This window comes from Pristiophorus japonicus, chromosome 14 (assembly GCF_044704955.1).
Source record: "Pristiophorus japonicus isolate sPriJap1 chromosome 14, sPriJap1.hap1, whole genome shotgun sequence".
Classification (NCBI taxonomy): Eukaryota; Metazoa; Chordata; class Chondrichthyes; family Pristiophoridae; genus Pristiophorus; species Pristiophorus japonicus.
This window is the reverse complement of record NC_091990.1, coordinates 88,891,102-88,916,506: the sequence shown is the minus strand read 5'-3', so window position 1 is coordinate 88,916,506 and position 25,405 is coordinate 88,891,102. Positions and strand designations below refer to the sequence as shown.

Here is a 25,405-nt window from a genome sequence, read left to right as displayed (position 1 = left end):
ATGGGTCTGAACAGAGTAGATAGAGGGAAACTGTTCTCATTGGCAGAAGGGTCGAGAACCAGAGAACACAGATTTGGCAAAAAAACCAAAGGCAGGGCTATGGGGAAAGGATGGGGGAGTGGGACTAGGCACGGGCTCAATGGGCCGAATGGCCTTCTGTGCTGTAACCATTCTATGGTTCTATGACTTGTTTCGCTAGAATGCAATAGCAGGTTTCCATGGTTATGACCCAGAGCATAGGGTGCGTGGGCAATGGGCAGTGATGGAATTGTTTGCCTTCTAACAATTATGTTAAGTAATTGTATACATTTGAAGCAACAGTAGTAGGCCATTCAGCCCCTCTGGCCTGCTTCAGCTTTCAATTAGACCATGGCTGTTCTGCACCTCAAATCCATTGACCTGTCTTTGATCAACTTAGGAAGAAGATTCAGGCCCTCAAGTCTGTTCTGCCATTCAATTAGACCATGGCTGACCTGTATGTGAACTCCATTTACCCTCCTTAGTTCCACATTCCTTAATACTCTTGCCTAACAAAAATCTACCAATCTCATTTTTGAGGGTTTCAATTGACCCCAGCCTCAATAGATTTGGGGGGGGAAAAGAGTTCCACATTTCCAGTAGCCTTTGGATGAAGATGTGCTTCCTGACATCATCCCTGACCAGGCTAGCTCTAATTTTAAGGTAATGCCTCCTTGTTCTGGATTTCCCTGCCAGAGTAAACGATCTACCCTACCAACACTTTAATCATCTTAAACGCCTCAATTATATCACCGTTTAATATTCTATACTCGAGGAAATACACGCTTGGTCTGTGCAACCTGTCCTCATAATTTAACCCTCTGGAAGTCCACATATGATAACATCCATAGACACTCCCTTGTCCATGTTAGTGACTTCCTCCAAAACTTTATTAGATTAGTCAGACATGACTGACCCTTCATAAATCCATGCTGACTCTCATTGACTACCTACGAGCACGCTGCTCATCAGCAAGACCATCAGCAGGCCGGGGCCATTAGAGGGAGCAGCGTGCGGCGGCATGCCACTTCAGGGAGCAGTGCATGCTGCTGCAGGAGGGCGACGGCTTATTACAATGCGGGCAGGTACAGCAGGAGTGGCAAAGTCAGGGCAAAGGAGCGGCAAGAATTCGTAGAGGGATATGATCGGGGCCCAGGAAAGGCATGAGTTCGGGGCCCAGAAGAGGCGAGGGCCCAGGGGCAGCACAGGCCAGCCCACACTGCGATATATGTGCGTACTGGGTCCGTGCAGCAGAGCTGGTCTCCAGTTGTCTTAATCCTTGCCACTGGACCAAGACCTAGCTCTGTCAAGCCCGTGTGGTGGCTGGGGTGCAACAGCCACCATACGTTAAAAAAATCCACGCACAGGCATCTTCCACCCTTCAAGATGTAGTTCGGGACCTGGACTATTAGGTCCTTCATTGAAACATCTGTGAACTTATCCCTTTTTGGCGTGAAAGCAAGTTATTCTCATTTCAAGGGACTGCCTATGATGATGATGACCTATGAGCAATGGCATGGGAGGTCTACCAATGATAAGTAGCTGTTTACATTTACAAAACAGGGAGTGAGCACCAAACTCAAGGACTGGAAAGAAGTCAGTGAGGGTCAACAGTGAGGAACCTGAGAGTGGTGCCCAGTATCCATCAGTAACCAGGCTCCAGGCCCAGAATAGCTGTGAGCAACGCCTTGGAAGATCTACCAATAATAATGAACTATTCCACCCGACTGTGCACCAATATTACTGTATCTGTTAAACTGTTCACATTACGTAGGTTAGACTGTCTTTCTCTTAGCCATATCGTTTAATTATTAAGCTGGCAATAGAAAAGTCTGTGTAATATTGTTCAATTTCCATGGTTTAAGTTTAATAATTTAAGAAGCATGAATAATTAAAGTAATCACTTTTACTCTGTGTCACCGTGCTTCTGTGCTGTTTTCTGTGGAAGTGTCATGGCAGAATTAAACAGGCAGTAGTTAGAATAACTGTTTCATTGCCCCTTCCTCTCTCCCCCTCCCTCCCGCCCACTCACTTATCCCGCACCCAACTACCTTGCAGAGGATTTTTACAATGTGGTTCTTGACGGTTTTTGTGACGGAAGTAAATGAAAACTGAGTTTAGTCTTGTGTTTTATATTCCAGCATAAGGAAAGGAAAGAATGATTTGCATTTCTACAGTGCCTTTCATAACTTCAAGACATCAGGAAGTGCTTTACAGCCAATGACGCATTTTTGGAGTATGGTCACTGTTGTAATGTAGGAAATGTGGCACCTCCAGCGCTCCCTCAGCGCTGCACTGGAATGTCGGCCTGGATTATGTGCTCAAGTCTCTGGAGTGGGGCTTGAACACGCAGCCATCTGACTCAGAGGTGACGGTGCTACCCACTGACACACATGCAGAGCTTCTCCAGTGGCTAAGTGAGAAACTGTACCTTTGGCGTGGTCTATACAGTCCAGGAAGGACTTGAGTTCAATTCTTGGTCTGTACGGAGTTCGTTGAGCCACCTAGAATGCAATGCGCCAGCACACTTAGCAAAACCACGCGATGGATAGAGTGATTTCTGGAGCACAGAAGATTGTGGGTATTGTAGCCGCCATTATTGAATGATTGGCACAGTGGAAGACCAGTCGTGGGTGTGGGGGCAGGGTAGGAGAAGGTGGCAGGTCATGTGATTAAACCTCCTGGAATATGATCCAACCAGAGCTGACAACACTTGTTTTAGTAGCAGCTGTGCTTAGTGGTGTGATTCTTGTCTCTGAGCCAGACGGCTGTGGGTACAAGTCTCACTCCAGGGCACATGATCTAGGCTGACACCGGTGTGGTGCTGGGGGAGTGCTGTGCTGTCAGAGGTGCCATCTTGTGGATGAGATGTTAAACCGAGGCTTCGGGTTAACTTAAAAGATCCCATGGCAATATTTCAAAGAAGAGCAGAAGAGTTCTACCTGTTTTTTTTGGCCAATATTTATTCCTCAACCAACATCACTAAACAGATGATCACATTGCTGTTTGCGGGATCTTGCTGTGCACAAATTGGCTGCTGCGTTTCCTACATTGTAACAGTGACTGCACGTGACGGGTGCTTCATTGGCTCTGGAGCACTTTGAGACATCCTGAGGTCGGGAAATAACAATGCAGGCCTTTTGTGGAACCATACTCTGCAGCTGGAGTCATTCGCTTCAGAAAAGAGGGGAGGGGAAACATTGGACAGGGTGAGATGCTTTACATTTTACCAGAAGTCATTATCTGTGTATTTGTGATTCCTGCAATATGTCTGCATATACTCTTCACACTCGGTGAGGCCATTGAATGCATTTTAATGTTACATTTTTGAGGAAGTGTTGCATGCAGTGATTCAATAATGCAGTTGCATGAGGTATACAATAATGACCTTATTTATTTAGTCACTTTTGAAAGAACTTATTTCCTGACATCAATGAGCTATTTTTATTTGATCTGTTGCCTGAGGAGGACTGCAACAAATTACAGGAGGATATTAATAAACTTGCAGAATGGGCATATAATTGGCAAATGAAGTTCAATACAGATAAATGTGAGGTATTACATTTTCGTAGGAAGTATAGGGAGGTCACTTATTACTTGGACGTTGCGAGTATACGTGGGGTAGAGGAACAAAGGGATCTCGGAGTACAAATACACAAATCATTAAAAGTAGCGACATGGGTTCACAAGGCCATAAAAAAGCAAACCAAGCACTAGGGTTTATATCTAGTTGGATAGAATTGAAAAGTAGGGAAGTTATGCTAAACCTGTATCAAACCTTGGTTAAACCACACAGAGTAATGCGTACAGTTCTGGTTGCCATATTATAAAAAGGATATGGAGGGACAGGAGAGGGTGCAGAGAAGATTTACAAGGATGATGCCAGAAGTGCGAGGGTATACATATCAGTAAAAGATGAACAGGCTGGGTCTCTTTTCTCTTGAAAAAAGGCTGAGGAGTGACCCAATAGAGGCCTTTAAAATTATGAAAGATTTTGATATAGTGGATAGTGAGAGAATGTTACCATTTGTGGGGAAGAGCATAACTAGAGGCCATCAATATAAGATAGTCACCAAGAAATCCAATAAGGAATTCAGAAGAAACTTCTTTACCCAAAGAGTGGTCAGAATGTGGAACTCGCTACCAGAGAGTAGTTGAAGCGAATAGTATAGATGCATTTAAGGGGAGGCTAGACAAGCATATGATGGAGAAGGGAATAGAGGGTTATGCTGATAGATTTAGAGGAGGAAAAGACAGGAGGCGGCTCGAGTAGAGCATAAACGGTGGCATGGACGTTCGGCTGAATGGCATGTTTCTGTGCCGTATATCCTATGTCATCTTATGACCCTCCTTGTTACCTCCTCAAAAAATTAGATCAAGTTAGTCAGACACGACCTTGCCTTAAGAAATCAAACAAGGCTGACTGTCCATGATTAATCTGTGCCTTTGCAAATGACGATTAATACTGTCTCTCAGAAATTTTTTCAATTATTTGCACACCACCAAGGTTAGGCTGACTAGCCTATAATTACTCAGTCTGTCCCTTTCTCCCTTTTTAAACAATGGTACAATGTTAGCAGTCCTCTGGCACTGCACCTGTAGGCAGAAAGGATTGGGAAATTATGGTCAGAGCCTCCACTATTTCCTCCCTGGGATACATTTCATCTGAGACTGGCATTTTATGTACTTCCAAAGATGCTAAACCCCTTAATACTTTCTCTCTCACTATGTTTATCTCATTTAATATTTCACACTCCTCCTCAACTACAATGTCTGCATTGTTTCTCTTTTGTGAAGACAGATGCAAAGTATTCATTAAGAACCATACCCATGTCTTCTGCCTCTACACACAGGTTACCTTTTTGGTCTCTAATAAGCCCTATGCTTTTTTTAGTTATCCTCTTGCTCTTATGTATTTATGAAACATGTTTGGGTTTTCCTTGATGTTACTTGCCAATATTCTTTCATTGCCTCTTTGCTTTCTTAATTTTCTTTTTAATTTCACCCCTGCACTTACTACAATATTTACCCTCTGTATCTGACATATGCTTCACTTTTTGCCTTAATTTACCCTGTATGCCCTTTGACTTCCAGGAGGCTCTAGATTTTGGAGTCCCACTCTTTTTCTTTATGGGAACATATTTGCTCTGAACCCTCACTCTCTCCTCCTTGAATGCCCCCTGCTGCTCGGACACTGATTTGCCTTCAAGTAGCTATTTCCAGTCCAGTTTTGTTAAATTACATGTCAGCTTAGTAAAATTGGCCTTTCCCCTTTGCAGAAGCCAAATATGCACCCCCATGTCGCTCTGCTCGTGCGCCGCCCTCAAAATAGTACCATTCAGATTATACTGCCTCTCCGAAACAACATGGAGAGGCAGTATAATCCGAATGGTACTATTTTGAGGGGGGTGTAGGAGCAGAGGGACCTGTGGGTGTACATGCAGCTTATGCAAAGCGACTTCGGGTGCATATTCGGCTTCTGCATAGCCAGAATCAAGTTACTAAAAATAATGAAAAGGGAAAGAAACAGTTTGTTTGAAGCAATGATATAGTTTTCTGCACGAGGTCAGCGAGTGTTAGCTGAGGTAAGAGGTGAAATGGCAGACACAAGTGTGGAGCAAGAAGGTGAGAATCAAAATCCTGAGGGGAAATATAAAAATACAATTGCCACTAAACGAGATATGAAGGAAATAAGCCAGTGGAAAATAGGTTCTGATCTCACATGATTGAGCTGCATGGTCGGTGGGCCATTTGATTGATGTTTCATACATAGGAACATAGAAACAAGAATAGGCCATTCAGCCCCTTGAGTTTGTTCCGCCATTCAATTAGATCATGGCTCAATGGAATCTTAACTCCATCTACCCGCCTTGGTTCCATATCCCTTAAAATCCTTGCCTAACAAAAATCTATCACTCAGTTTTGAAATTTTCTGTTGACCTAGCCACAACAGCTTTTTTTTGTGTGTGGGGGGGGGGCAAAAGTTCAAAATTTCCACTTCCCTTTGCGTGAAGAAGTGCTTCCTTACATCACCCAAATGGCCTTGCTAATTTTAAGGTTATGCCCCCTTGTTCTGGATTTCCCACCAAAAGGAAATAGTTTTTCTCTATCTACCCAGTCAAACCCTTGAATCATTTTAAACACCTTAATTAGATCACCCCTTAATCTTCTATATTTGAGTGACCACATGGTAAGCGCTTTATATGTGAGTGAGCATCGTGGACAGTGTTTCATACATGAGTGGGCCATATGGACGTTGCTTCAGGTGCGGGTGGGCCACATAGGAAGTGCTTCATATGCGAGTGGGCCTTATGGATGGTTCATCATACATGAGTGGATCATATGGACAGTGCTTCCTTCATATATGGGTGGGCCACATGGTAAATGCTACATACATGAGTGGGCCACATGAACAGAGCATCGTACATGGTGATACATATGAAGTACTTTGGGATGTCCTGATGTGGTGATAGGTGCTAGAAAAATGTAGGTTCTTTCTTTATTATCTGTATGGTTCAGCATTACAGCAGCTGGTGCTTTTGATGCATCCTTTGTTTGCTAGAATAATTAGATATTCATTTCTCTTTTCTCCTTAGAGATTTCCAATTATTAAGTTCATTTTTTTTGTATCACAGGTTTCTGCCTGTTATCGAACAGAACTCTTTTAATCACTCTCAGATCTTCCCTTTCCAGCAGTTCATCTCCTCCCATCAATTTAACTTCTTGTCCTCCTAAACCTGACTGGCAGCAAAGAGCTGTGGATTCTGCTTCCAGAGCTAATACTTTACATATTGTACACTGCCTGGAGGACAATCCATATAGTACAATGCTGCTCTATATGTTTTCTATATTTTACTGATATGGTATCCTTCCACCTTGCAGATGGTTTAGTGAAAGTTGTAATACATGTTAACATTTTCAATTATAATCTACAGTATTTCAGGAAGGGTAGGGTGACTTTGGAATTCATCGGGTGATATACTCCCAAGTTGGATGCTTACACCATAGCAGGACAAAAGTCTTTGGTTCCATGGTATTCAGTAGATTTCTGCCACATTCAAGGCAATTTCAAACCTAACTTGTTTCTGTAATTATTTTCTGCCTCTCTTTACGTTTCTCTGTATCTTGCACATATTATTCCATTATATTACACATAACCATTCCCATACCTCTGAATTGACTATGAGTAGCCACAATTTGGCTATGTCCTCCAGCCCTACAAGCCTTTGCGATCTTTGCGCTCTTTCAATTCTGGCCTCCAGTGCATCCCCAAATTTTAATTGCTCCCCCGTTGGCAGCAGTGCTTTCAGCTGCCTTGGCTCTAAGCTCTGTAATTCTCTCACTAAACCTCTCTGCCTCTCTCTCCTCCTTTAAGATGTTCCTTAAAACCTACCTTTTTGATCTTTTGGTCATCTATCCTGATATCTCTTTCTGTGGCTTGGTGTCAAAAATGTTTTTTTTTTTAAATTGATATCGCTCGTTAAGCACCTTTGGACGTATTACTACATTAAATGCATTATATAAATGTAAGTTGTTGTTGTGTGAAACGGGTGACAGCGAGTCATCAGCCATTTTACATCTCCTGATTTTTATTTCCATTGACTAAAGCGGGCTGTCGATTCGCTATAACCCATTTTATACTATCACACAGTCAAGATCTACCCCCATAAGTATAGTTTATGTGGGAAATGGAAGGATCAGATTTATGCAGAAGGATGAAAAGACCCCTCACCTTTTTCATATTTTATTTATATTAATCATTTGGACATAGGTACAAGATGAATGACATTGAAGTTTATAATTATATCAATTTAGAATGCATATCAAATTATGAAGAAGAATACAAGAGATTTCAGGCAGACTTAGACAGATCAGCAGAGTAAAGAAAGACTTGCATTTATATAGTGTCTTTCACGACCACCAGACGTCTCAAAGCAGTTTACAGCCAATGAAGTACTTTTGGAATGTAGTCACTGTTGTAATGGGGGCTGATCCACTAGTTCACATTAAAGTCCTTCTGCCATTATTTAGCCCGCCGATATATTGGCTCTGGTTTCTTTGAATGCTATCAACTTGTCTGAGAAGGAAATTCTTAATCATAGAATTTACAGCACAAATGGAGGCCATTTGGCAGACACACTATTTTATAATCATAGGAGTGCAAGGCCAGCACCCAGTATATCCAGGTCCCATACTAATTTGTGGTGAATCCAGTAGATTCTGCAAAGGTACAGTGCGAGTGCACCGGAAGGGTTGTTGATTTTCTAGGCCCTGGGATTTAGCAATTCTGGGTAAGAGGAGTCGGATTTACTTGCACTGGGGCCGGTCCTGCGCTTTGGTAGCACTGTGGCACTGAGTTCGATAGTCCTAAGGAATGTTTGCAGTGTGCACAGACAGCGGTTCAGAGGCTGGTATGTAGGAGGTGTTGAAGCATGCACTCACCTTGACCACCCGACTGAGGTTGTTGAATTTCTTACGGCACTGTGTGAGGCTGCGTTGAACGACAGTGCTGGCCGACACCTCCTCTGCCACTTCCCTCCACATTGCCCTAAAGATGTGGGGCAATGGCCTCCTTCCACTTGCCAGGGACAGCGCTTCCGTCCTTTGTTCGACTGCCCCCTCCAATGCTACATCATTGAAATGACGAGATCCTTTACAGCTAGATTAGCAGCAGCCATAGCAAAAAGTTTTTGCACTTCCTCTCAGGTCTACTTCAGATGCAGGACTGATGAAAATGAGCAGCTGGCCTTGCACTCCTGTGGGGATGGAATCAGTATAAAACTCCCCTCGGACTGCAATGGTAAACCTTTTGTATACATAGAGCACTATGATCTGCAAACACCTATGTAGTGCCATGTAAAATGCAAGTCCTGTTGCTTAATGCACGTTGGAAACAAATAGTGTGCCTTTAAGAACTGGAATGAGCCAGTGTGACGGATTGAAGGATGATTGCTGAATGCAAGTCACCTGAAATTCCATAGTGCTCTGATGTTAGCGCCCCGAGGTCATTAGTGCTTAATTTACCGCTCCCTTCCTTCCTGGGGCGCTAAAGCCCAATTTAGAAGTTAAGCTTCCTTTGCACCTGGCGATGAGTGTTCAAAATTTTAAAAGTTAGTGCCCCAAACAGGTGCTACTGAATTTCCCCCCAATATCTTTAAGCAGATGTAGAGAAATAAATGCAATTTATATAGCACCTTTAACGTACTAAAACATCCCAAGGCACTTATCAAACAAAATGTGACACCAACCCACATATGGAGATGAGGACAGATGGTCAAAGAGGTAGGTTTTAAAGAGTGTCTTAAATAAGGTAACAGGTAGAGAGGTTTAGGGAGGGAATTCCAGAGCTTGGGGCCTAGGCAGCTGAAGGCACGGCCGCCAATGGTGGAACGATGAAAATCGGGGATGTTGGAGGGGGCTATAGAGGGGTGAGGGCATGGAGGGATTGGAAAACAAGGAGAATTTTAAAATCGAGGCGTTGCCGAACCGGGAGACAATATAGGTCAGCGAACACAAGGGTGCTAGGTGAACGGGAGTTGATGCCAGTTAGATTACGGACACCAGAGTATTGGATGACCTTAAGTTTATCGGGGTTGGAAGATGGGAGGCCAGCCAGGAGAGCGTTGGAATAGTCAAGAGGTAACAAAGGCTTCATGCAAAGGGTTTCAGCAGCAGATGAGCTGAGGCAGGGGCAGAATTGGGCGGTGTTATGGAGGTGCATGTAGGCGATCTAAGTGATGGAGCGGATATGTGGTCGGAAGCTTAACCCAGGGTCAAATATGACACCAAGGTTGTGAACAGTCTAGTTGCTGGGGAGAGGGATAGAGTTGGTGGTAGGGAACAAAGTTTGTGCTGGGGACTGAACACAATGGCTTGGGTCTTCCCAATATTTAATTGGAGGAAATTTCAGCTCATCCAGTACTGGATGTCAGACAATTTAGAGACAATGGAGGGGTTGAGAAAGGTTGGGATGAGGTAGAGCTGTATGTCATCAGCTTGCATGTGGAACCTGAAATTGTTTTTTGCGGACGACATCATCGAGGGGCAACATGCAGTTGAGAAATAGAAGGGGGCCAAGGATAGCTCCGTGAGAGACTCCAGAGGTAACGGTCCGGGAGCGGGAAGAGACGCCATTGCAGGTGATTCTCTGGCTACAACTGGATAATAGAACTGGGTGAGTGCAGCCCCATCCAGCTGGACGACGGAGGAGAGGCATTGGTGGAGAACGGTGTGGTCACCATGTCGAAGGCAGCAGACAGATCGAGAATGATGAGGAGGGATAGTTTACCATGGTCACAGTAAAATGGGATTTCATTTGGGGACTTTGATTTAACACTGAGCCATATAAGGAGATGAGGTCAGATGGTCAATGAGGTAGGCTTTAAGGAGTGTCTTAAAGGAGAAAACAGGTCGACAGGCAGCGAGGTTTAAGGTGGGAATTCCAGAGCTTGGGGCCTCGGCAGCTGTAGGCATGGCTGCGAATAGTGTAGCATTGAAATTGGGGATGCTGGAGGAAGTTAGAGATCGGGAGGGACAGGTCCATGTAGGGATTTGAAAACATTGATGATAACTTTTAAATCGAGGTGCTGCCAGACCGGTAGATAATGTAGGTCAGCGAGCACAAGGGTGATTGGTTAACGGGACTTGATGCGAATTTCAGTACTGTGGCAGAGGTGGAAACCTGGATGGAGGGATTCAATCATGCTCCAGGAAAGATTGGAACGGATTTGGGAGGTGGCAGCACATTGGAAAGATTCTGGAGATGAAAGGGAGGTTGGAGATGCGTTTGTGAGGTCAGAGGGGTCAACAATGTTTTTTTGAGGAGGAGGTGGTGATGACGGCCGATTTGAAGGGGAGGGAGACAGTACCTGAGAGAAGCATTAACAATATCAGCTAACATGGGGGTCAGAAAGGGAAGTTAATTGGTCAGGAAGGGAAGTTAATTGGTCAGCAATAGGTTGAAACAAAAACTCTGTCCTGTGACAGTTGGAACTGGTGCTCACCGCTCACTCACTCACTCTCTCTCTCTCTCTTTCTGTTGTTCTCCTCTCACCATGGCGCGGGGGAGGTGAAAGGGAATATAGTTGTGGTAGGGGACAATATAGTCAGAGGGAAAAATACTGTTCTCTGCAGCCGCGACCGGAAGTTCCAAAGGGAGTGCCAGGGTTAAAGACATCTCTGTGCGGCTGGAGAAGAACTTAAGAGTGGGAAGGGGAAGATCCAGTGGTCATGGTCCACGTAGGGACCAACGACTCCTACAACGACATAGGTAGAACTAGGAATGAAGTTCTGCTGAGAAGAGTTGGAGGAGTTGGGTTCCAAATTAAAAAGCAGACTTCAAAGGTAATAATCTCTGGATTGTTACTTGAGCCACCATCAATTGGCATAGGGATATGCAGATTAGAAGGTTAAATGCGTGACTCAAAGAGTGGTGTAGGAGGCAGGGGCTTTACTTTGTGGGGCACTGGCACCAGTACTGGGGAAAGAGGGAGCTGGGCTGGAACCAGTGTCCTGGCGAATCGAATAACTAGGGCAGTAGACAGGGCTTTAATCTAATGAAGGTGGTGGTGGGGGGGTTGGAGGATTCATGAAAGTGTACATTTAAAAAGCAGCAAGAGAAATGTCAAGGCCCCAGAGCAGAGCAGAGTTTTGGGTAAAAATAAGCAAAAGTGGATCAGGAAGGGACAGTAACAAAGGTAATAGGGCATCAGTGACTAAGGTGACATCAGGGAACAATAGAAAAAAGTCAAAGCTAAAGGCACTACATCTGAATGCGTGAAGCATTCGCAACAAAATAGATAAATTAATAGCGCAGATAGAAATTAATAGGTTTGATCTAATAGCCATTATGGAGATGTGATTGCAAAGTAAACACAGTTGGGAACTAAATATTCCAGGATACTTAACTTTTAGAAGAGATAGGCAAATTGGAAGAGGAGGAGGGGAAGCGCCGATAATAAAGGATGGGATAAAGGCAGGAGTGAGAAAGGATTTTAGCTCCAAAAATCAAGTAGTAGAATCAGTTTGGGTGGAACTAAGAAACAGCAAGGGGCAGAAAACATTGGTGTGAGTTGTTTATAGGCCCCCAAACAGTAGTTGTAATGTAGGGCAGAGTATAAATCTGGAAATTAGAGGTGCATGTAACAAGGGTAATACTTAATCATGGGGGACTTTAATCTACATATAGACTGGGCAAACCAAATTTGCAGTAATAATGTGGACTTCATGGAATGTATACAAGATAGTTTTCTAGATCAGTATGTTGAGGAACCAACCAGGGAGCAGGCTATTTTAGATCTAGCATTGTGCAATGAGAAATGGTTAATTAATAACCATGTAATAAAGGGACCCTGAGGGAAGAGTGACCATAATATGATAGAATTTTTTTTAAGTTTGAAAGTGATTTAGTTAAATCCAAAACTAGGGTCTTAAATCTAAACAAAGCAAACTATGAGGGGCGAGTTGGCTAACGTAGATTGGAAAACTACATTAAAAGGTAGACGAGCAATGGCTAGCATTTAAAGAATTAATACATAATTTACAACATATATTCCTTTAAGGCACAAAAACTCTACAGGAAAAGTGGTCCAACCGTGGCTAACAAGAGAAGTTAAAAGATAGTTCCCTGTAAGGTGTGCGGCCATGCTCTGCTCCAGGGAACTCGCGCAGCCGGCAACTCAATGTAAAAACTGCGCGTGCGCGGTATTTTCAATGGCACGTACAGCCCCTTCAAGGCACCGCACGGGGCCAAAGAAAATTACAGGGAAGGTAGGGTGTGAGTACCCCATTTTTCTTTGGGTAGAGACGCAATATTCAGCGATCTTTTCGATCCTCTCTCTAAAAATTAAGCTCAAGATCTTTATCGGATTTTCGTCACGCAAACTGTCCTCGATGATTCATTATGGTATACCAAATGTTATTGTGCACAAGACCCCCACAAATCATATTTCCGACAAAACACAAGATGCCAACTTGTTTACCTTCCTGGCCTATTGTACCACTTCCTACTTCAAGACTATCATGGCTATTTTGTTTCACAATGCGGCGACAAAAGGAAATCAAGAGGCATGAATCACACATCCTGCAACCCACATCCTGCACCTCAGCAGAAGTTAAACAGCAGAATCAACTAAATTGTACCTAGACACAATTAAACTCTAAAGCATCCTGGGAATGAACAACTTTAACCATTTCATTATTTCTAGCAACAGTACAAATCCCCAAGCCATTTACAAGTAAAAAGAAAGCAAAGGGCTTATTCATGTGTAATTAAACCAACTCCTAACCCTATGTATATATGTATGCACGACTAGGGTATCTTACACCGCTTATGACCTTGAAGAGCGCGAGGGGACAGAGGGTGGGAGCCAGTGACCGTTAGCACCATGAGCGGGCAGAGGGTGGGAGCCCCTGACCGTTAGCAGGCCGAGAGGCAGAGGGCAGGAGCCAGTGACCATTAGCACCATGAGCAAACAGAGGGTGGGAGCCAGTGACCGTTAGCACCATGAGCAGAGAGAGGGTGGGAGCCACTGACCGTTAGCACCATGAGCGGGCAGAGGGTGTGAGCCAGTGACTGTTAGCACCATGAGCGGGCAGAGGGTGGGAGCCAATGACTGTTAGCACCATGAGCGGGCAGAGGGTGGGAGCCACTGACCATTCGCACCATGAGCGGGCAGAGGGTGGGAGCCAATGACTGTTAGTACCATGAGCGGGCAGAGGGTGGGAGCCAATGACTGTTAGCACCATGAGCGGGCAGAGGGTGGGAGCCAGTGACCATTAGCACCATGAGCGGGCAGAGGGTGGGAGCCACTGACCATTAGCACCATGAGCGGGCAGAGGGTAGGAGTCAGTGACCGTTGGCAGCGCGAGGGGCAGAGGGTGGGAGCCAGTGACCGTTAGCAGCGCGAGGCGTTTCGCCCTGCACGCGGGATTTGATTTTGTGTCACTGATGTCCGCGCCGCCGCCGCCGCCGCCGGTGGGAGTGGGTGCCGGCCGGGTGAGAAGTCTGCACTTGTACGCCTCGCGGTTTTTACGCTGGCCCCTTGAGACCTCACATCCTTCCCTCGAATTATACACAACACGCAATGCATCAGTTGTGGGTAATTTTTTTAAAGAAGAAAAATTAACACAAATAAAACATTTTTTTGTATAAACTTTTAAAATTAAAAACGATTTTTTTTGTGTGTGCACAATTCACACAGATTAATTTAACTTAACCTTTGCGAAATTTGAAATAATTTAAAAAAACACCCTCTAAATTACTTGAAGATAATCCGCCAGGTAAACAAACTGTCCTTTCTCCCTGCAGGTAGCCTGTTTGTTTTAATAGCGTGCCGCCAAACTTTGGTGTGGATTGTGCCGATCAGAGGTTGTCTGGGGGTCTCGGCTCCTTTCTTCCGCTTCAACTTTTACATGTCATTTCCTGCAACATGGTGGTCAAGGCAAAGAGACGAGCCAGTCTCCCCCCAAAATATATTCCCAACACCAGCAAACAACTTCTTCCTCGCCTCTGACTAGTGAAACCTGCAGCGCCGTCAGCAGCTGGAGCCAAAGGCAACGACCTCGACTGACGCCGACAAAAAGCAAAAATTACCCGGCACCGACCATTTGTTTTTTGTACATGTATAAAGAAAAAGTGGAGAGGATTTAAATACCGATCACCAATATTTGATTTTTTTTTGCGGAGGTAAGTGAGCTGCACTAGCCAAGGTGGCAAATAAAAAATGGCTCGCTGAAAGAACAAGATCGCCATAAGCAAGCGAGATTTAATGGGACGGGATTGTAATAAAAATTTAAAAGGCTGGCGAGAGTATTAAAATGCCAACGAGTGCGATCTGCTTTTTTAAATGTTGTAAGCCTTGGTTGATGATTTGAAGAGATCGCGGATTTTATTTGCTACAGAATCTGGTTTAATCAATGGCTGTGGAACGTTGCCCACTTTGCAGAGGGGGGGGGGGAAAGCCATGATCAACCAAACTTAGAAACGGGGTAGAAAGCGCCGGTGATCGTGTGATTGACATGCGAGCGAGCCAATCGAGAGGTGAGCTCGACGCGCCGTGTTCCAAAATGGAACGCAGGAGACGTCACCAGAGCAATAGCCAAAAGGCGGCCGTGAGGCGGAGCTTGTATGCATCAAGTTTGGTGGTGAGGTCAATTTCAATGACATCATGAGTTTGGATTTCGTACAATTTTTTAAAATTGTGGTTTGCAGAGTTTGGGACTGATGGTTTGGATTTTTAGTTATAGTTTTATGTCTTAAAATGTTTCGGGGGCGGATGGCATTTACATCCCATTATTAAGAGTTTGAGTCGGTCGTAATTACTGAACGTGCAGAGTCTTGGTGACCTCCGCACTATTAGCATACTGCAAGTTTTCTCTTTTATTCAGTATGAGTGTTATGGGACTAAAGTACGATCTCAAGGTGCTTTACCACACATCTTGCATGACCGTTTTTCGGACTGGAGGGAGGTATATAGTGGCATTCCCCAAGGTTCAGTACTCGGACTACTGCTGTTTTTGATGTACATTAATCTCTTGAACTTGGGGCTACAGACACAATTTCAAAATTTGCAGATGACATGAAACTTATGAGGAAGATAGGAATATACTTCAAGAAGACATAGACAGGTTGGTGGAATGGGCTGACACATGGCAGATGAAATTTAATGCAGAGAAGTGTGATACATTTTGGTGGGAAGAATGGGAGACCATACACACACAAAATGGTATAATTTTAAAGTGGGTGCTTAAGCACAAATTCTTGAAGTGGCAGGACAGGTTAACAAAGCAGTTAATTAAGCATATGGGATCCTGGGCTTTATAAATAGAGGCATAGGGTACAAAAGCCAGGAAGTTATGCTAATCCTATATTAAACACTAGTTTAGACCCAGCTGGAGTATTGTGTCCATAGAAACATAGAAAATAGGTGCAGGAGTAGGCCATTCGGCCCTTCGAGCCTGCACCACCATTCAATAAGATCATGGCTGATCATTCACCTCAGTACCCCGTTCCTGCTTTCTCTCCATACCCCTTGATCCCTTTAGCTGCAAGGGCCATATCTAACTCCCTCTTGAATATATCTAACGAACTGGCATCAACAACTTTCTGGCAGTAGGGAATTCCACAGGTCAACAACTCTCTGAGTGAAGAAGTTCCTCCTCATCTCAGTCCTAAATGGCTTACCCCTTATCCTAAGACTATGTCCCCTGGTTCTGGACTTCCCCAATATCGGGAACATTCTTCCTGCATCTAACCTGTCCAGTCCAGTCCCGTCAGAATTTTATTTGTTTCTGTAATGTCCTGTCGCTGCAGTACAGACTCACACAGGGCACATGCTGAAGTCAAGGTCACTCAGGACCTGCATCTTTATTACACAGCTCTCGAATGCCACACTTGCCTGAGACCTGTCCTTATATATCTGTCTGGGACAGATATTCAGTGTCTCCTGCAAGTGCACCCCTGGTGGTAAGGTAAGCTTGTGGTTACAGGTCATCTCTAGTTACAGTCATGTATAGCATGGTAAGATACAGTTATGTACAGTAGTGTGAGATACATGACATCACCCTCTCCCAAGGTCTTATTGTCTTTACAGGTTCAGTCTCTCAGGTGGTCTACGCTCTCGCGTGGAGCGTCTTAGTTGTGGTTCAGTTGTTTGCCTTGGTGCCTGTTTTTCTTTCAGTGTGATTGCTGGTATCTCGCCTGGGCTGTCTGTTTCGTTCAGTATGATAATGTCTCGCCTGGGCTGTCTGTTGGGATTGCCCTTTCCTCAGGTTGTTCCCTCTGTCTGTCCACCAGTACCCCTTTTCCAATTCTGGGCACCACACTTTAGGAAGGACGTGAAGGCTTTGCAGGGAGTACAGAAGAGATTTACTAGAATGGTTCCAAGGGTGAGGGAATACAATTACATGGATAGAGAGAAGCGTGGGACGTTTTCCTTGGAGCACAGAAGACTGAGGAGATTTGATAGAGATGTTTAAGATCATGAAGGATTCAGATAGAAACTGTTTCCAATGGCTGAAGAGTTGATAACGAGATGGCACAGATTTAAGGTGATTGGCAAAAGAACCAGAGGCAACATGACAAACACATTTTTACACAATGGGTGGTTAGGATTTGGAATGCACTGCCTGATATTGTGGTGGATACAGATTCAGTAGTAACCTTCAAAAAGGAATTGGATAAATACTTGAAGGAGAAAAAACTTGCAGGGATATGGGGAAAGAGCGGGGGAGTGGGACTAACTAGATTGCTCATCTAAAGAGCTGGTGCATGAGCCAAATGATGGCCTCCTGTGTTGCACTGTTCCATGATTCTATAATATCAAAACCAACATACATTGTCAGAATAGAAATAACAGTAGTCTAAGGTCATCGTTTATTTGTCGCAAAGGATTTTGTGTATTCTAAACAGTGCCTTATTTTGTATCTGGAAACATAATAATCAGGCTAGTAGAGAGGTTGGGAATTCTTCTGACATAAATAAGCAGCCCAAAGAAATCATGACAAATCTTCAATTTCAATTTAAAATAACTTGCAACATTTGTAATATAATTCTTCAGCTTCCCTTTAAAAAGAGGGGTATGGGAACAGGAGTAGGCCATTTAGCCCCTCCAACCTGTTCCACCATTCAACTAGATCATGGATGATCTGTACCTCAGCCCCATTTACCTGCTTTAGCCCCATACACTGGTCGCCCATCTTCCACCCTCCATAAACGTAAGCCCGTCCCAAAACTCTACTGCCCGTATCCTAACATGCACTAAGTTCCATTCACCCATCATCACTGTGCTCGCTGACCTACATTGGCTCCAGGGTTGAGCTACACCTCGATTTAAAAATTCTTGTCCTTTTTTCAAATCCCTCCATGGCCTTGCCCCCTCCCTTTCTCGAACATCCTCCAACCCTACAGCCGTCCAAGATAGCTGCGCTCCTCCAATTCTGGCCTCTTGCCCATATCCGATTTTAATTGCTGCACCATTGGCGGCCATACCTTCAGCCGCCAAGGACCGAAGCTCTGGAATTCCTTCCCTAAATTTACCCGTCTCTCTACCTCGCTTTCCTTCTTTAAGACGCTCCTTAAAACCTACCTCTCAACTGCCCTAATAACCTTGGTAAGACCACACTTGGAGAACTGTATACGATTCTGGTCGCCATATTATAAAAAGGATATAGAGCCACTGGAGAGGCTGCAAAAAAGATTTACAAGGATGATACCAGAAGTGTGAGGTTATATCTATCAGGAAACGATGTACAGGCTGGGTTTCTTTTCTCCTGAAAAGAGAAGGCTGAGGGGGTGACCTGATAGAAGTCTTTAAAATTATGAAAGGTTTTGATAGAGCAGGCAGAGGGAGAATGAGCCCAATTTTCCCCAATCCCCTTTTTCGGTGCACTTACCTTAAATGCGGCGACTTTGCGTGCTGGAAACGGCGCCAAAAAAACGTGGTCCCATCCTGCCCGCTCTGCCAAGTCTCCGGTGTCCCAGCATGGCGCAGATAGTGAAGTGGGGGGGCGGAGCAACAGCCCAGCGCAGAAAGCATGCGCAGTGAGGTCTGCGCGCATGCTCCTTGCCCTCCCAGTGTGTCCTGCAGGCTGTGAGCAGGACCTGATGCTTGCAGCTCGCAGCCCCTATCCCCGGCCGAAGGGACACCCCGATGTTTGCCGAATCCTATCCCCGGCCGAGTGGCCTCCTGCACCTGCCGGCCTGCTGACTTCCCGGGCTGAGGTAGAACTTCAGTTTTATTTTTTATTTATTGATGGTTGTGCTTGAGAGTTTTGATTGGGGGGGGTGGAGAAGGAGGAGAGTTTTTGGGGGATGTGGGTAGAAGAAAGAGTATTTTGATTGGGGGGGGGTGGAACGTTTTTTAAAAAAAACAAAAAAAAACTTGATTCTGGCATAAAGGTAGGACTTCTATTTTTTATTTGTTATTGATTGATTGCTTGTTACTTTTTGTGGTTTGTTTAGTGCTTTGTAAGTCTTGGTGTTTTAAATGTATTAACCTGCGCCGAATTCTTAACTGCCCGCAATGTTTTCCAGAGCTGCCCACATACGCTGACATAAGTTGATTTGGAGTAAGTTTTTGCTGGCCAAAGTGGCATTAATGGCCAAAACTTACGTAAGCGTCTGGGAACGCCACTTTTGGGGAAAAAAAACTGAATTTAAAAAAATCCTACCTGACTGACTTACTCTGGAGCAAATTTTTTGGGGAAAATGGCATTTTTTAATTTGCGCCAGAAAAAGCAACTTACTCCAGAAAAATTGATGCAAGTCATGGCCACAATTGGGCCCATTAATGTTTCCACTTGTGGGAAGAGCAAAACGTGAGGCCATCAATTTAAGATCATCACCAAGAAATCTAATTGGAAGTTCAAAAGAAACCTCTTTACCCAGAGAATGGTGAAAATGTGGAACTCACGACCACAGGGAGTAGTTGGGGCAAATGGTATAAATGCATTTAAGGGGAAGCTAGTTAAGCATATGAGGAAGAAGAGAACAGACGGTTATGCTGATAGTTAGATGAGGAAAGATGAGAGGAGGCTCGTGTGGAGCTTAAATGCTGCATGGACTGGTTGGACCGAATGGCCTGTTTCTGTGCTGTATATTCTAGGTAATATTTAATATCTCTATGTGTCAAATTTTGTTAATATTCCTGTGAAGTGCCTTTGCACATTTTGCTATGATAAAGGCACTATATAAATGCAAGTTGTTGATGATGGTGTCCATACTTATAAAAATCTGTCAATCTCAGTTCTGAAAATTTCAATTGACTTCAGCATCTACAACCTTTTGGGGAACAGAATTTTACATTTCCATTATCCTTTGTGTGTAAAAGTGCTTCCTGATTTCACTCCTGAATAACCTGGTTCTAATTTTATGATGCCACCTTGTTCTAGATTCTCCCACCAGAGGAATAGCTTCTCTGCATCTATTCTATTGAATCCTTTTTATCATATTAAACACCTCGATTAGATCACCCCTCAACCTTCGAATGTTAAGGGAATACAACTGGTTTATGCAACCGTTCCTCATTATTTAACTCTTTAAGGCTGGATATCATTCTGGTGCCCATGCTGTACCCCCACCAAAGCCAATAAACACTTCCTGAGGTATGGTGCCCAAAACTAAATGCAGTTCTCCAGATGGCGTCAGACCAAAGTTCTATACAACTGAAGCATAACCTCTTCCCCTTTGTATTGCAACCCTATTGAGACAGCGGTGAACATTTTATTAGCCTTTTTGATAACTTTTTGTATCAGTGTACTAGCGTTTAATGATTTGTGTAGCTAGACACCCAAATCTCTTTGCACATCTACAGTTTCTAGTCTCATCATTAAGAAAATACTCACATTTTGTTTTTCTTGGATCCAAAGTAAATTACTTAATAGGGAAAATGCTAGAATCTTATTATTAAGGACGTGGTAACATGGCACTTAGAAAATAATAATAGGATTGGGCAGAGTCAACATATATTTATAAAAGGGAAATCATGTTTGACAAATCTGTTAAGAGTTTTTTGAGGTTGTAATTAGCAGAATAGATAAGGGGGAACCAATGGATGTGCTATATTTCAGAAGACATTCGATAAGGTGCCACACAAGAGGTTAATAAACAAAATTAAGGCTCCTGGGATTTAGGGTAATATATTTGCATGGATTGAGTATTGGTTAGTAGACAGAGAATAGGAATAAACTAGTCATTTTCGGGTTGGCAGACAGTCACGAGTGGGGTACCGCAAGGATCACTGCTTGGGCCTCAGATATTCACAATCTATATCAATAATTTAGATGAGGGGACCAAATTCTTTCAGGGCTTGACAGGGTGGATGTTTTCCCTGGCTGGGGAGTCTAGAACCAGGCGCCACTGTCTCAGAATAAGAGGTTGGACTCTTATTTAGGACTGAGATGAGAAATTTCTTCACTCACTGGGTGGTGAATCTTTGGAATTGTCTGCCTCAGAGGGCTGTGGATGCCCAGTTGTTGAGTACATTTAAGACAAAGATCGATAGATTTTTGGATATTAAGGGAATCAAAGGATATGTGGATAGTGCAGGAAAGTGGAGTTGAGGTAGAAAATCAGCCATGATCTTATTGAATGGCGGAGCAGGCTCGAGGGGCCAAATGGCCTACTCCTGCTCCTAGTTCTTATGTTATGTTACTTCACATTTCCCCATGTTGAACTCCACCTGCCAGCAGTTTTTCCCACTCACTTAATCAGTCCATGTCACTTTGCAACTTCCTACTCCCAGCTGCATAACTTACTGTGCCTTCTAATTTAATGTTATCTGAAAATTGATATAGAACTAGTTATTCCTTCATCAAAGTCATTGATAGATATATGGTGAAAAGCTGAGGGCCCAGAACAGGTCCTTGGGGAACACCACTTGTTACATTCTGCCAATCAGAGTACATTCTCATTATCCCTACTCTCTGTCTCCTACCTCCCAACCACTTAGCAACTCATGTCACAAGGTTACCTCCAATTCCACGCGCTCTCATTTTTGCTCATCTCATGCATGGATATTTAGCAAATGCTTGTATTCATTCAATTACTAGAAAATGAAAGAGGAATAAAAACCTCATCACCTGGAAAGAAACTTGTCTAGGGTAGCCCTAATTCTGCCGGTCTTGCATCACTTCAGATTATTTAACATAATATTATACATCATGCTGGTTGGGAACTGGATGAGTAGCAAAGGAGTAATATCCTGCTGCAATCTATAAAGTTAGATAGGGAACATAACATGAAAAAAGGATGTATAGTTCTTATTGAGGTTAGGTCATGTAACTTCTGCCCATAATTTTTTTAAAGCATATGTCTCCCAATACTATCTGATATTTTCAAACATGCTGAAATATTGATGGCACAAAGATGCTATCAGTGACAGTTGCATGGCTGGCTAAAAAATAAGAAATTCATCACCAAAACATCACGTTATGATAGAAAGATAGGAACATAGGAACAGAAGTAGGCCATTCAGCCCCTTGCGATTGTTCTGCCATTCAGTGAGATCATGGCTGATCTGCGACCTAACTCCATTTATCTTTGGCCCATATCCCTTTAATAGCTTTGATTAACAAAAAGCTATCAATCTTCGATTTAAAATTAGCAATTGATCTAGCATCAATTGCCGTTTGCGGAAGGAGATTCCAAACTTCTCCCACCCTTTGTGTGTAGAAATGTTTCCTAATTTCCTCAAAGTTCTGCCTCTAATTTTTAGACTATGTCCCCAGATCCTAGAATCCCCAGGTCCTAGAATCCCCAATCAGCAGAAATAGTTTCTCTCTACCCTATCTGTTCCCTTTTAATATCCTGAAAACTTCGATCAGATCACTGCTTAACCTTCTAAATTCTAGGGAATACAACCCTAATTTGTGTAATCTCGCCTCGTAACTTAACCCTTAAAGTCCAGGTATAATTCTGGTAAATCTACGCTGCACTCCCTACAAGGGCGATATATCCTTCCTAAAGTGTGGTACCTAGAGTTGCTCACAGTACTCCAGGTGTGGTCTAACCAGGGTTTGTACAGCTGCAGCATAACTTCTGCCCCTTTGTACTCAGGTCCTCTAGATATAAAGACAAGCATTCTATTAGCCTTTTTGATTATTTTCTGTACCTGTTCATGACATGATCTATATACCTGAGCCCCCAAGCCTCTTTGGACATCCTCCGTTTTTAGCTTTTCACCATTTAGAAAGTACCTTGTTCTATCCTTTTTAGGTTCAAAGTGGATGACCTCACATTTGCTTACATTGAAATCCATTTGCCTCAGTTTTGCCCATTCACTTAATCTATCAATATCCCTTTGTAATTTTATGCTTTCATCTACATTGCCTGCAATGCTGCCTATCTTTGGGTCATTCCTTCTCCCCTGAAACCACATGGGAAAGCATGGCTTTGTATCAGGAGGTGTAGAATACAAAATCGAGGAGGTAATAAATCTACTTTAGTCAGGCAATTAATTGGAATTTGCTCCCTAAACCGCTCTGCCTTGTTACCTCTCCTCCTTTAAGACATTCCATAAAACCTACCTCTTTGACCAAACTATTGGTCACCTGTCCTAATATCTCCTCATGTAGCTCGGTGTCAGATTTTGTCTGATAACGTTCCTGTGAAATCCCTTGTGATGAATTAATATGTTAAAGAAACTATATAAATGCAAGTTGTTGTAGGCCACAGTTGAAATATCATGTACAGTTTCGTGCACCCCATTATAGAAAGTATTATAAAAGTAATGGAAAAGGTAGTGCAGATTCACTAGGAAGTTACTTGGGTTAAATTTATGAAGAGAGATTTGTGAAGTTCGGGCTTTTTTTTTACTGGAGCTGAGAAGTTTGAGGGTAATCCGAGAGAAGTATTCAAGATTATCAAAGGTTGTGATTGGAAGAAGAGTTTTAGATTGTTTGTAAAAGCAAAGTACTGCGGATGTTGGAAATCTGAAATAAAAACGGAAAATGCTGGAAATATTCTCAGCAAGTCAGGCAGCATCTGCGGAGAGAGAAACAGAGTTAATGTTTCATAGATTGTTTGTATCGGTCAACAAGGCAGCAACAAGCAGCACAATTTTTAAATGATCACAAAATGAATTAAAAGGAAAATTAGAAATATATTTATTTTTACAGCGAATAGCTATAATGTGGAATTTTCTGTCACAAACCAATGTTGAAGCAGTATCAATAAGTACTTTCAAAAGCGTATCAGGTATTTGCACGAAAAAGGAATGTCAAAAGATATGGGGAGTGTGCAGAATAGTAGGATTAGATAAAATTTCCAATGGGTGGAGAAGGCACTGAATTGATAGGCTGAATGGCTTGTTTGTGTGCTGTATTGTTTTATGATTCTATTTTCCCCCAACAAGTTTTCTTCCTCATCTGAAGGCTGGGGTGCAGTTCTACTTGCACCAGTGGTCTTTGTCCAAATAGCTGCCATTTACATGCAATCTGGACAATGATTGTCAATAGGCTATTTTTATATAGGTAGTATTGAAGCTCAGGGGCTTATGAGGCTGAGGCTAATTGTAGTGTTCTGACTGTTGCCCAAGCAGAGACATAACCATCCCATTAGGCAATGAGATGAAAAAGCTTGTTTGCTGAAAATCTTGGCACTACATCGGTATTCTTGAAATAAGATGTAAGGAATAGTCAGGTTGCTGAGCCAGTGTCCAATTTACTCTTGTCTGATTTTTGAATGCATTTATTAATTTTTTCCCCCCCTCAACCACTACATCTTCTATCCCCCCCCCCCAAAAGAATGTGAGCGGCCGGGAGTTGGAGATAGAAAATAGGTGCAGGAGTAGGCCATTCAAGCCTGCACCACCAGTCAATATGATCATGGCTGATCATGCAACTTCAGTACCCCATTCCTGCTTTCTCTCCATACACCTTGATCTCCTTAGCCATAAGGGTCACATCTAACTCCCTTTTGAATATATCCAATGAACTGGCCTCAACAACTTTCTGTGGTAGAGAATTCCACAGGTTCACAATTCTGAGTGAAGAAGTTTCTCCTCAACTTGGTCCTAAATGGCTTACCTCTTATCCTTAGAGTGTGACCCCGGTTCTGGACTTCCCCAACATCAGGAACATTCTTCCTGCATCTAACCTGTCCAATCCCGTCAGAATTTTATATGTTTCTATGAGATCCCCTCTCATTCTTCTAAAATGAGGGTTGTCTTCTTAGGCAGTCCCTCGGAGTCAAGGATGACTTGCTTCTACACTAAAAATGAGTTCTCAGGTAACTGAAGAGTCCAATGAGGGACCTACAGTCTGTGTCACAGGTGGGGCAGACAGTGGTTGAAGGAACGGGTGGGTGGGGTGCTGTCTACGCTTGGCTTCAGCTTGCTCCCGGCGAAGAGACTTGAGATGTTCAGCGCCTTCCCAGATGCTTTTCCTCCACTTTGAGTGGTCTTGGACCAGGGATTCCCAGATATCAGTGGGGATGTTGCACTTTTTCAAGGAGGCTTTGAGGTTGGTGGTACTTCAGCGCTTTGAGATGTCTGCTGTATATGGTCCATGTCTCTGAGCCATATCGGAGAGCGGGTATCACTACTGCCCTGTAGACCATAAGCTTGGTGCTGGGTTTGAGTCCTGATCTTCAAACACTCTTCCTCAGGCGACCGAAGGCTGCACTTGTTTCACTGAAGGCGGTGTTGGACCTCGTCGTTGATGTCTGACCTTGTTGATAGTAGGTTCCCGAGGTATGGAAAATGATCCACATTGTCCAAGGCCTCGTCGTGGATTTTGATAACTGGGGGGCAGTGCTGTGTGGAGGGAGCAGGTTGGTAGCGGACCTTTGTCTTATGGATGTTTAGTGTAAGGCCCGTGCTCTCGTATGCCTCGGTGAAGGTGTTGACGATGGCTTGGAGTCTGGCCTCCGACTGCGCAGACTCAAGCG

At 43.6% G+C, this 25,405-nt stretch overlaps 1 protein-coding gene across 5 annotated transcripts in view; it reads left to right on the top strand.

Moving 5' to 3' along the window:
* Window positions 1–3,178: 3,178 nt before the first annotated feature.
* The window catches only part of prdm11 (PR domain containing 11), a 204,659-nt gene continuing 182,432 nt past the window's right edge, over window positions 3,179–25,405 (top strand). For 2 of the 5 annotated variants that reach the window (XM_070899354.1, XM_070899350.1), the window contains exons 1-2: window positions 14,054–14,117; window positions 14,327–14,704. The gene's annotated coding sequence lies outside the window, so the exon portion shown is untranslated. Of the gene's footprint in view, window positions 3,228–13,869; window positions 14,015–14,053; window positions 14,118–14,326; window positions 14,705–25,405 lie in introns of those variants that run through there. The other 3 variants (XM_070899353.1, XM_070899351.1, XM_070899352.1) reach the window with 3 other exon arrangements.